This window comes from Triplophysa dalaica, chromosome 6 (assembly GCF_015846415.1).
Source record: "Triplophysa dalaica isolate WHDGS20190420 chromosome 6, ASM1584641v1, whole genome shotgun sequence".
In the NCBI taxonomy this organism is placed as follows: domain Eukaryota; kingdom Metazoa; phylum Chordata; class Actinopteri; order Cypriniformes; family Nemacheilidae; genus Triplophysa; species Triplophysa dalaica.
This window is the reverse complement of record NC_079547.1, coordinates 13,066,503-13,080,692: the sequence shown is the minus strand read 5'-3', so window position 1 is coordinate 13,080,692 and position 14,190 is coordinate 13,066,503. Positions and strand designations below refer to the sequence as shown.

At 39.2% G+C, this 14,190-nt stretch overlaps 1 long non-coding RNA gene across 1 annotated transcript; it reads right to left on the bottom strand.

The window, feature by feature from the left end:
- Positions 1 to 11,330: 11,330 nt before the first annotated feature.
- LOC130425103 (uncharacterized) lies at positions 11,331 to 13,271 on the bottom strand. The gene is made up of 4 exons (XR_008907032.1): positions 13,063 to 13,271; positions 11,988 to 12,157; positions 11,626 to 11,756; positions 11,331 to 11,463 (listed from the first exon to the last, which is right to left on the bottom strand). It is a non-coding gene; the product is annotated as an uncharacterized LOC130425103 (long non-coding RNA).
- Between the last annotated feature and the right edge of the window lie 919 nt (positions 13,272 to 14,190).

Below are 14,190 nucleotides of genomic sequence, written 5' to 3'. Positions count from 1 at the left end.
TCGGCTTGTGTGGGGCAATGTCTGTCTGTGTGGGGGTCTGGCCAGCCCTTTCTACAAAGGCGGTGCATGTGGGCGAGACTTGTGGGTCATGCTACATTATAGTACATATCCAGTAAGAACCTCCAAGCACAGGCCAGGACGCCCTGAGCCAGTCACCATTCTTGTTAAGTCTAGTGCATAGTGCATTGCCATCCCCTCTGACTGAAGACTAGTAAACTCTGCTGAGGGCTTTGACATCACTGAGGCAAACTGTTCATTTTCTGTGCTGGCCAGAGCACAGCTGCTAATTCAAATTAGCTCTGCTTATTGACCTGCCTTGTTCAATGACCTGTCTTTGAGTTTGTTTTCCTCTTTTCTGTTGATACTTGGCATCTCCAACAGCCTCCACTGCTGTATGAAAGAGCCATTGCTGTGAGTGAGCAACAGTTATTGGACTAGGCTTTGTTAAAGCAATTGTTTAGGTTGGTATAAGGAGGGAAGAGGTGGGAGTTGATTAAAAACCCTCAGTAATGATGTTAAGAAGACCTTTGTTATTAATCTGAACGGTGGTTGGTTCTGGGGTCTGGTGGCAGAGTGATTGATGTACACCATACTCACTCACGCAGGGTGGCTGCTTGTAGATCACACTGTGTACATGTAATTGCTGTGGAGACTGTCTCCTCCTCGCTGTCCACTGCAGCAGCAGAGCCGTGATGAGCCATGCAGGATGTACACAAGGCTCTGAATGTGTTTAGTGAGACCACTGAACAATGTAGGCTTGTCAGATAAATGTGTTTACTTGTGTTTGCAAATGAATGCATGTTAAAGAATGCTTAGCATTTGTTGTCTTAAAAGTTCAAAGATAATTTACCAACATGTTCAACAACAAACCGTTACTAGGGTCTGATTCTAGGTAGTATTAACAGTTAATAGTTAACATTATCATGACTTTAAATTGACAGATTTGTTTTCACTGTGAACTGCCATTCTATGAAAAGGATGTGATGAGAAGGTGTAATGAATATTCAAAAAAAATCATTTTAAAATCTTAAACATGGGTTTGGACTTGAGATATGGGTAAGGGTGAGTTAATTATGATATAAACAATGAAATAAATATTTGAAACCCAAACAAGTACTGGCATCACACAATTATTATATTTATTACCGAAGAATGGGACAAGATATGAAGGAAATGTAGTTTGTTATTAGTCTGATATCACTTTTTATTCTAATTGATTTAAAAAGAAACTTAAAAAGACTCTCAATAGCATATAAATAATGATGGCTATCTTTAAATATCTTTGTTGAACATCCCATATCCTCCAGGTTCCCACGACTTCTACTCTCCTCGCTGACTCCTAATGCTGAGTTTGGTGTGAAAAAGATAAGTGCTTCTCCTGAGATGACCCACTGAGCCCAACTTGCCTTTCAGTTCTGGGTCAGAAAGTCCAGGATGTGCATGTTTAAGTCCTATCATTAATCACACATAGACAGTCAATTAACTACATCTGAACCACAGCTCTCAGACCAGTGAAGGAGTCAGAGAATAATAATACAGAGAATAAAGCCAGCAGAACAGGGGGATATCCTCATTTAGAGCTGCACTACAAATATAATAAACATACAGTGTAACTACTGTAATAAGAATTGTTTGTTGCCACAGTTTGGTTGGTTTAGTTTAGCTTGGAACTTGTGTCGTGTTTACACGGACACAAAAGATGCAAATGTGTTGGTAGGACAAGATGTCAGAAGAAATATAATTAAAATTGATCGTATATAATATATATGTAGTGACAAAATATTTTTTTACTCTGCATTACAAATTAGGATTTATAAAATTTTAATATTTATACATAAAAAGGATTATGCTGAATTATAAAATCTGGCTTTAGGCATCACAGTCTGCATTTTATTACAAAAATAAACATTTAACTACAGAATGTGATTACTGAATTTATATATGTATGTATATATGCCATTGTTGGACATTGTTGATGAAAGTAAATGAGAGTGAGTGTGAAAATAGTTTTTTTTAAGTTTCCTTTTTCAGAGGGCAAAATTGTTCCAAAGTTGAAGAAACACCCACATAATCCAGCTAGTGTATTCCAAAAAATGTATAAGAAAGTAAAACTGCTGTACAAAAGGATGGGGTCTATGTGGGTGCAATAGAGATGTCAACGTGAACCGAGGGGTCACTGGGTTCACAGAGGCTTTTCACTGCAGGTTGACCTTGGGCCAGACAGATTTATCCTCTGTCAGGTCTCTGTTTGAGAGCAGGTCTCCAGCAGACCACATTTTGGCTGCAGGACAACCTTATAGCAGGCATGCTTTAGTGACATTCTTTCTTTGTTCTTCGACGTGGTTGTTTTAAACATCCTAATGTCTTTATCATCGTCTTCCCCACTCTCAAATTTTCTTACATATGTTTCATTTCTATGTTGTCACATTGCAAATAATGCTCTTGGCTAAAAGAGTGAGGTGCGGACATGAGGGGATAATCATTTTTAACACTCTGTCAAAGGAAAGCAAATTAAAAACAAGTCTACCCATTTGCACACATAATCACAGTAGATTGCCCATAGCTCATATGTGTATTGTTTGTTGGGTAATATTGAGCTGATTCTACTCGTTTGACAGCTTAGTTAGCAGTTGATAGAGCTGTGAAATATCACACTCTCCATAACCATGGACATGTTTTCAATTTGGAAAGCCACATTTACAGTTCTGCATATTTTTTTTGTTACAAAAGATAAACTGTTAATTCGATTGCATATTTCATGAAATCATTTTTCTTTAAACCATCAATTTTAATTTTTAAATATAAATTATAAAACATTTATAGAAAAAAAAGATACATTTTTATTAAACTGTTTTGGTGTTCAAACTATAATTGCTTTAAGAACAAATCGAGCTTGAAGCTACCATCTTTAAGTTTCTTCCTTTCTAACCTCAACCCATGTGCATGTGTAAACTGAGGGTTGACATGAGTTAACTATTGATTAAACATGAGAGAGGTACATAAAAACAGCAAGGTCTTCCCAGAGGAGCAACCAAAACTCACAGGGGCAGTCATATGCTACACTGCCACATTTTCCCATGAGCCTCTGCCCCGGCGAGACCACTGGCTCAGTAATGAGTTGTTTGCAGACCTCAAGAACACAGTGATGATGACCTGTGACCTCCAACCACATTGTCTGGGGAGCATGAGGTAAGGGAAGAAAAACAGGAGGAGGGAGAGCAGTGTTTTAGCTCAAGTGATTTCTTGTTGGTGGTGTCTCGGCTCTCGTGTTAAACCCCTGTGGCCTGAAGAGCTGTAAGGATAACATGGTGCTTTGTCTCTGAGCTTGAATCGATTCTCCACTTGAAAAAAAGCATCAATTTTTTTGTTGATAAACTGTAACTTTGTCATTGCTTGTTTGTATAGCGCACCCATTCAAGCACCAAAACTCAAGGACATGCACAGCGCACTGCACACACACACAACAGACTAATGGCTATGATTAATGTTCTGTATCTCTGAGAAAAATAAACCAGTTTCTCCTGTGAGTTGCGCAGAGGTGCTAAAGGAGAAACAGTTTATCATCCATGTCATGGGCACGTTCAGTTTGATTCCTCTGTGTGAAAGTTGTGTAGTTATTTTACATCGTGATTGCTGTTCGGTTTGTATCCATACTTGTAAAATTCCCATTCCCGTTGTTTCATTGGAAATATGGATTTGTGTCCACATATTATTCCTTGTCATAATATCAAGTCATTATTGATATTTTCTTGACTAACAGGAGATAAAAAGAAACAGATAAAAACTGAGATTGCGGTAAATAAAGAGCACATACCCCCTCCTCTGCCTCCGTAGAATTCCTCACAGATGGAGAAAATGTTTCCATGAGGATGTCCTCAGCGAACAGGCGGGTCTGTCGTTCATAATAATTACAGTGACAATCTAACTGTGAAGGAGGAGAGATCTCTATTTGTATTGTAGGATGCCAGTATTCTAGGCTGGCACCACTGTGCCCAGAAAGGGAAAAATCCCATCTAATTAATCCTCCTGGTTCCATGTCATGTGATTAAATTAAAGAAGCCCCCCATGGGCTAGGCCTGCTAGAAACACTTCCAATAATCATCTGTTTTGCTTTCCTATTTAAGCCTGTTTCGGCTCTCTTATGAGGAGATAATTACCGCCACAGTCTCGCTTGCACTTCTCTTACATCCAATGTTCATTAATAACAAAAAGAGGTTGGAGGTTAAAAACTCATTTAATTGCCTTTATGTTAATGACATTATGGATAGCCACAGAGGCAGAGATTCTAATTCTGTCCAATATTTGGTTCTAACGCCTGGCCCCCTAGAGGGCTGCTCATTTCGCTAGCATTACAGATGCACTGCTCATTGCAGGTGGTTCTCTGCAAAGACAGAATTAATGTCCATAGCACTTTAGCATCCGTGACTAACACATTTTTGCTGCGCAGACTGGAATTAGCACGAGAGCTGGGCAGAAAATTTAAAGCAATAGAATATGCACATGTATGCACACAATGGCTTGAATAAAAGAATTGTAATACACATGACTTATATAAGTTTATGAATAATATGTCAAGTTAATTTAAGCATGAATGTTCAAAATCGTGGCTTATTGAAAACATTCACTTAAATTCATTTAAAACACGGCAAACTAAACTGCAAGAGAAGGCATTGTTGTGCTGTGTTTCAGAGTGCACCTTGCCATTCTTATCTGTTACGATGGCTGTGATCTACGTTTTCTGTTTTCGTTACAACATACAATTGTTTGTATAGTTCAGCCGTTGTGGTGTGCTAAAAATGCTAAAGAATTGTAATAATATTAAATCTTGCCCCAACGGACTCATACGTTAATGAAATTGCACCTATATGTGGATAATGTACAAGGAATGTAAATTCGATCAGCCATAAAGCAGGAAACATAATGAAGGAAAGCCAGGATCATGTTGAAGTTGTTAGTTTACAGCAATCTCTAGGAAACCAGGCCAAGGGGGTGATGATGAATGAGACCATCTCCCCAAGCAAAAGAATGACCTGAATTCCCCTCTCCTTTCCTCCTCCTTGTGCTTCCTCAGTCCGCCGCCAAGTGGGCCAACATTTTTCAACCACCTCGCTTTTAGCTGAAGACAGGCCCTCCTTCCAGAAGCCCTAACCCACAGCGACCCCTCCTCCCTTTTTGCGTCTCGTCCTCTCTTCTTTCCTCCCCCTGAAGAAAAGTAATCCCTTTCGCCAGGTCTCCAGTAATTTGATCAAATAGCATGCGCCCTTCCTTACCACTTATTGGCCAATTAAGTCAAGTTCTCATGCAGGGGGTCTGGCTGCTCGCGTGTTATCTGTGGATGAATTGATTGAAGCCATTCGGCAATCGCTGAACCCTGCTTTAATGATCTAGGTGATAATACATGTAATTCTTCTCAGTCAGGGGACTTGCAGGCGCAGCTGTTGGCACGGTAATCCCTGTCCTGATTCACTGAAGTACCAGAGAGGCACTAATCTGTCTCTCTGATTCCTCGCTGGTGCTTTTATTTTTTTACTTCTCCTCTTCTTGAATGATCATTACTACATAAATCAAAAAGTGAGGACTAAAAACATATGACATATGTTTTACAATTATATACAAACAAAGCATTTCTTATCTTATCAATTACATATCTATGTTGTACTCGCCCTGCATATGTAAAGCTTAAAACAGAGAATGAGACAGAAACAAGATTAAACCAATGGCGTTACACAGATAAGCTCCAAAAATCAATGGCTACATGCCTCATTTTCAAAGGCAGACATTAACATTATAAAAGAGACAGCACACATAATCCAGCCTCTGGCCATTGAGTTAAAATATCAAATTATCATAACGAAGTCTAAATGCATGTAAATGTTGAGCAGTTTTAAGATGAGGGAAATTGCATTTAATGTACAAAATGATGTTGCTTAATGTGTCTTTTTGCGGTGTAAATGAAATTTGGTTAAAATCTTTAATGCAACCCCATTAAACAACGTATGATTTACTGTACACTTACAGATTTAGGGCACAATCTATTGTTCTACATTCGTGGCTTTCTCTATGCGCATGAGCACTTTTCAGGTTCCTTTTATCATATTAGAACTTAATGAGGGAGGGTATGTCTGGTATTTTCAAAAGCTCTTATCCTTTCAGATTTATTTGCTTCAGGTGAATATTGCAAATTTTATGGTAAAATTAAAGATAAAGTAGTTGGGAATGAGATTAAAAACGTCATAAAAAGACCCAGACATTTCTTTAAATTTAACAGAGGTGCCCTTTAAGTCGACATCAGAGAAGGAGAATTTCACAGGAAATATTTGAAAAGTGAAAGAGTCAGTGTAAGTCTCCAGTCAGGGTCAGATAGCATATTACTTTTGATTGGGTGAGTAAATGATGACAGTATTTTCATTTTTGGGTGAACTATCCCTTTAAATCATCACTTCCCATCTGTTTCACTCACCCCCTTAATTCTCTCTTCTTAGGCTATACAGGAGGAGGTCAGACCCTCACTTCCCAAAGGGCTTGCCCAATTCACAGGTGTCAAAGGTGGCTTAAGACAGGGGAATAAGAATGCGTAGTTTTAGTGAAGAACAGCATGGAAACACAGCCGCTGACTTTAAAGATAAAGTAAAAACACCTGCCAATAAAAAGTAACAACGCTAACATGCACAAAGTAATGCAATATGTCTCATTATTTTATTCACCTTTGGAGGAATGCAAACAAACACCTGGTAATTTTATCGAAATATGTGCATTTTCTTATCACTTTGTTGTTAAAAAGTATTCTGAGAAAGTAAAATGAAACCAGAATATTAAAATGCTATAAATACAAAAACTGAAAAACCCACCCAAAATGCTTTCCATATTATATTTAAAAACATAATTATATTAATCTTTTCTGAGCCACACTTTTATGTAATGCAAATTAATTTACAATAAGTGTGTAAACTTGAGAATGGTATCAAAATCTGGTTTAGCATACTTTTGGGATTAAATATAACATGAGTTTGATTATTACCTGAATTTAACAAAAATTCAGCCCAGTCTTGTGTAGTATTGTATGCAACTGATGATATGTCTGTTAAGGATGAGAAATTGGGTGCGTAAGCACTGCTGCCAAGCTTGATTAGGCTCATAACAAACAATTTAGTGAGGGGGCATACTCACAGAGCTTATAGACTCATTTAGAAAGTCTGTTGGTTCCCAGATGAATGATGTCACTGCTTGCTGTATCAGAAGCATGGTGTTGCCCACGTTCTCACGCTGACACGAATTACAGAAAAAGTTGAGCTGCAGACTCTAAGCACACATTCAATGCCACCAACCACAATGTTACACAAGCATGCTTAGGGAATCTTTAATCTAGTCAAGTCAAATAACATTTATTTATATAGTATTTTATGTTTCAATGTAGCTTCAGTCTGATAAAAGGGAAGTGACAAAAAATGTTGAAAAGTACAGCAGTGCATGTAATACAGCAAGGCAATTACCAATCATCTAATGTGCTGTTGTGCTCTCTGACGTATTATAAATATCTGTGTTTTTCTACCATACATATGCTTATTAGCAAAGAGTCTGCAGCAGGCGAATGCTAACATTCTCAAAGCCCTGAATTAATGCTGTGAAAGGACGACCTTGCAAACATTTGTTACTGTAGGTCACCGTACCATAAAATAACACCATTACTGGAGCTAAAAATAATTTCTCACAAATTATACATTTGAGTTTGGATCGGTGTATGCGTGGGTTCATATGTTTTGAAACTGCACTGATTGGGTCAGTAAATATGGGTGTGAGAGCATGATTTGTCTTTTTATTTTTGTCAGGGGTGCATATGTCTCTGCCTACTTTGGCCTGATTATTATTCCAGGCAAGACGAACAGAGTCACATTAATTTGTAGTAATTAATAGCACTGAGGCATCTGACAGTGCATGTTAACGAAAGCCTTTGATTGTTTGGCTCTCTAACTGCCGCTCCTCTTGTTTGCATCACCTCCAAGGAATTTGTAATATCAAAGCGTTGCAATATCTGATAGTTGTCAAAATGCAATTTATAAAAGTTTAATTCTTTTATTGATTTAGTTTGGGTTTGATGCCTGCAGTGTCATCTCCCCTGGTAGAACTTAGTAGATTCAAATGCTTGTCACCAGCACCAGCCTCCTTTTTAGTGAGAACAATTGCCATAGGCCAGCCCAACAGGCATGGTTTAATTGCCATTAATTAAAAGCATAAATCTTTTTTCTTCGCTGGCTCTGCTCTTAAACAGGGCTTTATGTAGCTGTTTTTTCCCCCTGCGCTTGTCAGAATCCCTTCTGGCTAGTGAAGTTTACCCCCCCCCCACCACACACACATATCCCTCCCTCTCCTCGCCAGACGTTTCTGAAATCATCTTTTTAGCGTGCTCCTCTGCATGATATGATGTGAAGTGTGAGTGGTGCAGTGATATTTAGTAAACCGGCTTCTTGCTTTATTGCGGTATAATGAGGTCAAATGAATCCCCTTGTACGCATGCTTAGATGCCTCCTCATTTTAAATGCTTTCTGACAGCTAGTAAAACAGCCGGCAAACACAACACCGATTCCCAGAGAGTGGACATTAGGAAAATAATGCAAAGACAAAAAAACACACGCTGCAAACATGCCTCTTTTTTCTGCTTTTACTACTTTTTTCTTTTATTGTTGTATGTTCTGTTGATCCTTTCACTATGTGATGAATCCGCATAAATATTATGTGATGTGAATGGTCAGTGTGTGTGTGTTCTTCAAGAGTGCAATTAGTCTTCACTATAGATGATCAACCAACATTGTCATGTCAAAACAAATTTTCACAAATTGACGTCGCCTTTGGCTGTTAAACGAGATTCAGACACAAATTTTCTTCCATCATGAGTCTCATGCATCGGCGAGCGTGAACGTTTACTCATATTAGTCACTGCCACATCTGGTGGCGTTCGCAGCTATTTTCTAAGCAAGAGGGTCCTGGACAGTCCCTGGTGTTGGATTAAAAGCAGTGACAGGAGCAAACCCCAGCTTCAGAACACCAGGAGAGTCAAGCATAAATATGCAGGAGCTGCATCAGGAGGTCAGTTTATCCCGATCGATACTAGCCCACCTTCACTCCAAACAAACGTCTTAAGTAGATGCAGTATTGCTTAATTGGAAGCTTTTCAGACCCGACTCAGCCACATCCATGCCCATGATTAAGTCCCTGGAAACCACCTGTGAGGATTTTTGTAAACTAATGTGTTCACTCACTGTCTTCATTTGTAAGCTAGTCACAGCTCTAACCTGTCAATTTGACCTATAGCATAACACTTTAAAGCTGATTCCCGAGGTCCTTAACTCTCTCAACTCGCCACAGACACCACACTTGCTCAGAGGTACACACACATATACACACACTGGCATGGACTCGTTTTTTTCATATACTTACAGTTGCTATGTAGTGTGGAGGAAGTTCCAATTAGAATTAAAATAAGCTCCTTTAACGGTCTCTTAAATTGACAACCGAACAATGATTTTCGTATTGTTACCTGTCAGAGGTCTGGAAAAATCCTCAGTTGATAAGGCCCAATGCTTCCAATTAGGAGCTGAACAGGACCTTACCCAGTAATGATTTCCAGCTCCCTAAAGATGTGGTGTGGACACTTATTGCAAATTACTGACAAAAGGCTACACTGTATTGATGAGAAAGAGAACAGCCAGCTCTCCATGTTCCCATCTGGAGAGCAAGTAACGAGGAGAAACCATAGGAGAGGCCTGACTCTCTCTATTTCTCGTTCCTTCTCTCTCTCCTTGACCAGAGTAAGCCTAGTGTTGCAGTCATACCCATGGTGTCCTGCTGGTATGACAATGTCTCTGTTCATTCACTGAAAACATCAAGGATGCAAATTTAACGTTCGTATACTGTATGTTGCAATGGTCCTCCTTTTTCCAGCGTACTTCATTATTTATTAATAAAAATATGATTTGTATGAGCAATAAAAATGCTGACAAACCCTGAGTGTGAGTTTGCTTTCTATGAAATTTCATAATAAAGGTGAGAGGTTTCTTATTTTCTTGGAAAATGCACATGATTTTGTTCCCGTCCACTGATTACAAAAATATGAAATCATTTTAAAATCAAGTGACTAGTTGCATGAATTATTATTGCATATCACACTAATTGCTAAGACAACAAAACATCTTTGCTCGTAAAAACTAGTTGACTGCTGCTAAGATGCACTTTTTTTGGTTAAAATTTGTCTTAACTTCTAACGTACATGTGCTTCTTTGAGATGAAAAGTCCTGTCTTCCTTTGATATCCACCATCCTCGTGTCAGAGTGAGTGACAGCTTGGCTGACAGGGTGGGTAGAATTCCTGAAATTACAAGTGAAAATCTTTCTTTGTCGCAATCTCTCGCCTTGGGCTGAAGGTGTCAAAGACAAGAGCCCAACTGCTTCATGCCAAATGTTTATCAAAGGCCCTGATTAAATTCCATGCTCATTGTATTTAGTGCAGCAAGAGATCAAATACCCTGCCCAACCTTGGAAAGCAACTAATGTAAGAGAGAAAAACATGTCAGAGAAGGTGTGCAAATGGAAAATGTCAAATTATACTCACTCAGGCATAAACAAGTTTATAAGTTACCTGCGAAATATATATGTCCATTGCTAGCAATGTTAGACACTGTGATGGATAGAAATAGCTACAATTGTTATCACACTGAAGTGTCACACCGGCTCCAATCTGTTGTTATTCTCACTTTCCTCCATCAATCCATTCACTTCATCCACACAATCTTCTCACCCTTTCATTTTTCTTGCTTGAGGTAATATGTCTGGCCCTTGTGGTCAGTGCCATGATGGCTTCTTCTGGTCGCATATCTGTGCTTTGTTTCAAAAAGGCAGTGCAGTGCGGACAAGTGAGTGCCCTGCAGTAGCGTGCCTGGGGCCATGTCAGATTCAGCTGCTCCATCACCAGAGGACTGGCCTAACATCTCCTGACTGCACTTTGCTGTGTTTCCGTGATATGGTCATATCACATCTGCCCACTCTTCTGTGACAGAACCACCCCTTCCAACTTTAAGCATTTTGCATCTATCTCCTCATTTCCCGTTTTTCTGCTGTATATGACTGATGTTTGGACATTTCCCACAGCCAGTGTAAACTGATATTACCAGGGCCTGTTTTAACACCAGGTTCATTTTTTCATCTGTGAGAACTAGGGCTGCACCCCACCAGCCCATCTCCTCCTCACCACACTGCATTTGAATAAGATAATAGGCTTTGACTTTTGGCTGCACGTTTATAGGTCTTTTCATGTAACTGTTCATAGTTGCCAACATGGCTCTTTAAACAAGGAATGTTTAAACAATACCTTAACCAACATATCCATCATGTAACAATATCGCATAACAAAGCCCAAGTGAGTCTGTAAAACGTTCCACATCTTGATCCATCAGAGCACAACAAGTAGCTGGAACTATGGAAAAGAAAAAAGAGAATAATTTTAGATATTTATACTCAGAGGAAAAACAGAGGACAACATATACAGTCAGAGACAGAGAATAATACAATGATGAGATCTGTGTGTGTGTGTGTGTGTGTGTGTGTGTGTGTATGTGCGTTCGTACGTGCTTCTTACTTTTCATCGATTTCACTGAAAATTCATCATTGTGTTTAGAAGAGCGGCAACATGTGGTTTCACTGCAACCTGTTTCTTCTGTATGCTGGCATTTTAGATGACGCTTCTTGTTCCACTCTCTGGATTAATATCTACAAAGAGTCAGGAAAAACAAAATGTTATATATTAAATATACAAAATATATTATATTAAAACACATGAATTAAATGATCAGCTTGCTAGTGTTAAATAGGGCAGACTTCTAAATAATTTGCACTAAAAAAATCCATCTCTCGTTGAGAAATATTGTTTTAAAGTTCTAAACAGGTATATAACATTAACATATCTATAAAATGCAGGTAAGGAAGTGGTTCAACTAATACCTTTCTGTGGACTCCAAGATAGACGCTGCCCCATCCTGGTACTGAAGATTGAATATTTAACATGCTATGATCAGAGTGGCAAGGCCAGACATGAAGCTGTGCTGAGCACCGTCACACACAACCTAACCTTCAGTAGTCAGCATCCAGTGGCCTGCATGGCAAAGTGTGTCCTAAAACAAACAATTATACATGTGACAATAGTTAATAGATACAATACAATTTTATCTTTAAGCTTTTCACATTTAAACTACATTTAAGTATAAGTGACTCTACAAACAAACTCTAAGCAAATTACACAGAGTAACTTACACTTAAAACCGTACTTATACAGAAATGTAAGCCATTTCTAAGGGATGTAAGGGATGTCACGATCAACAAATTGTCACACTGTTATTTGTAACGGGCTGTCTCACTCCTACCCTCTAACGGTCCTATTTGGGAGACAGTCCTGCTCTAACGATAAGGGTGTCGCTAACGTCTTTTGCTCAAGCTCTCATCTGGCCTCCGTTACATAAACTGAATATCTATGGTTACGTACATTAATCACTTTACCGGGCTATCCTCCGTGAACATCGATTTACCTCAAGCTTTGGTGACTCGTTTTAATTTGGGCGCTCGGTTTAACGGATAACTGCATTTGCAAATTTGAATTACACCACAAAATAATCACGACCGAGTGTGGTATTCAATAGTAAATTCCCGTGAATCCCAACAGTCGAAGCATGTAACATTTACCGTGTCTACGGCGGGCGCGATGTTCAATATTAAACAAACAACCGTCAATGTACTAATACAATGAACCGTAGCTCGTCACATACCGCCTTCGCACCTGCTGTGTACGAAAACTCGAAATAACGTGAACAACTTCTGTCCTCAGGTGCTATAGCGACGGAGAATGTTTGAAATCTTACCGCGACGGCGCTGATGAAACCCCGCGCAAGACTCCTTCGGTCCCCGCGGATGGAGGTTGAATCCGGGGTTACCAATATGAAACGCGACTGTAGATACTTCTATATAATGTTACCAGTATGATAGTTAACAAATATGGAGAAAATAAACGTAATAAATCACTTACCCCAGGTGTGAATCACTCATTTTGCGCACTTCACCAATCTCGACTGTTGAAGATAATCCCGCCATTGTAGATTTGAAATTTACAGCATTATTCTGTACATTTGAGTTAATCCGTCACGTGACCCCACAATGCCTTGCACTTTACAGCAATATTCTGTATTATTTAAAATACAGTCAGCTTCTGTAAAATAACGCTGTAGTTTTTACAGCAATTCGTTACAGTGTAGCTCATAGCATAGAGCTAAAGAACACAGACACCCTGTGACAGGCCAGCCAGTCAGCCAGGCAGGCCTGTCAGGAGCCCTCATACACTAATGATTTCCCTTTAGTCTATTTTCTGTCTCATTGGCCGTTTCCTTCAAAAACAAAATTGCTCATTTAAATTCTCATGCCTGGGGCATTTTGGTCTTCAAATATTGTTGGAAAGTGAAAGGATTAGGCAAAATATGTTTTTTTAAAATGTTAATATATTTTCTGGTTCACTTTCTCCTCTGAGGCCAATTAAGGAATTTCTGCTGGCTGCATTAATGTCAAACTGACATCCCTGGCTATAATTACACTGTGCTTGAAACCTAACTTTCACTTGTAGGTAGATGAGTGAGCTTGGCAGTGACATGGAGACTCACTCCGCCAGCTTTTGATCATTTAATCATTGCTTTGCTTCTTCCCCTCTTTTTTTCACTCCTGCTCCCTCTCATTGATGATTTCACCTTTATTTTCCGTGTTGCAAAATGCTGTGTTGTCTCTCATTACTCGCGCAACGGTTTTGCGGGGTTCGTTATGTACAGCAACCATCTGTACAATGTTTACCCGCTTGATTTTCAGTTTACACTTTGTTGCCCCGTGTTCTTGCATTGTGTCTTCGCTCTTACACATAGTAGGTACGTAATCGTGAACGGACCGAAGGAGGCTACACATTGCGATTGTTTTTAATGATTATAAATGCTCTTGACAGGCCGTCGTCATCCTCTTCCTCCCTGCCAACTGTCGCTTGGGGGCTATGCGACAAGATCACAATTTAAAGTTTTCATATAAAGAAAAAATGAGGATTTATGCCATTATTGTTTTACCAAATCCACATCTTTTATAAATAGGACAAATATAGGCATTTATCCTCTAGCTAGAGGCC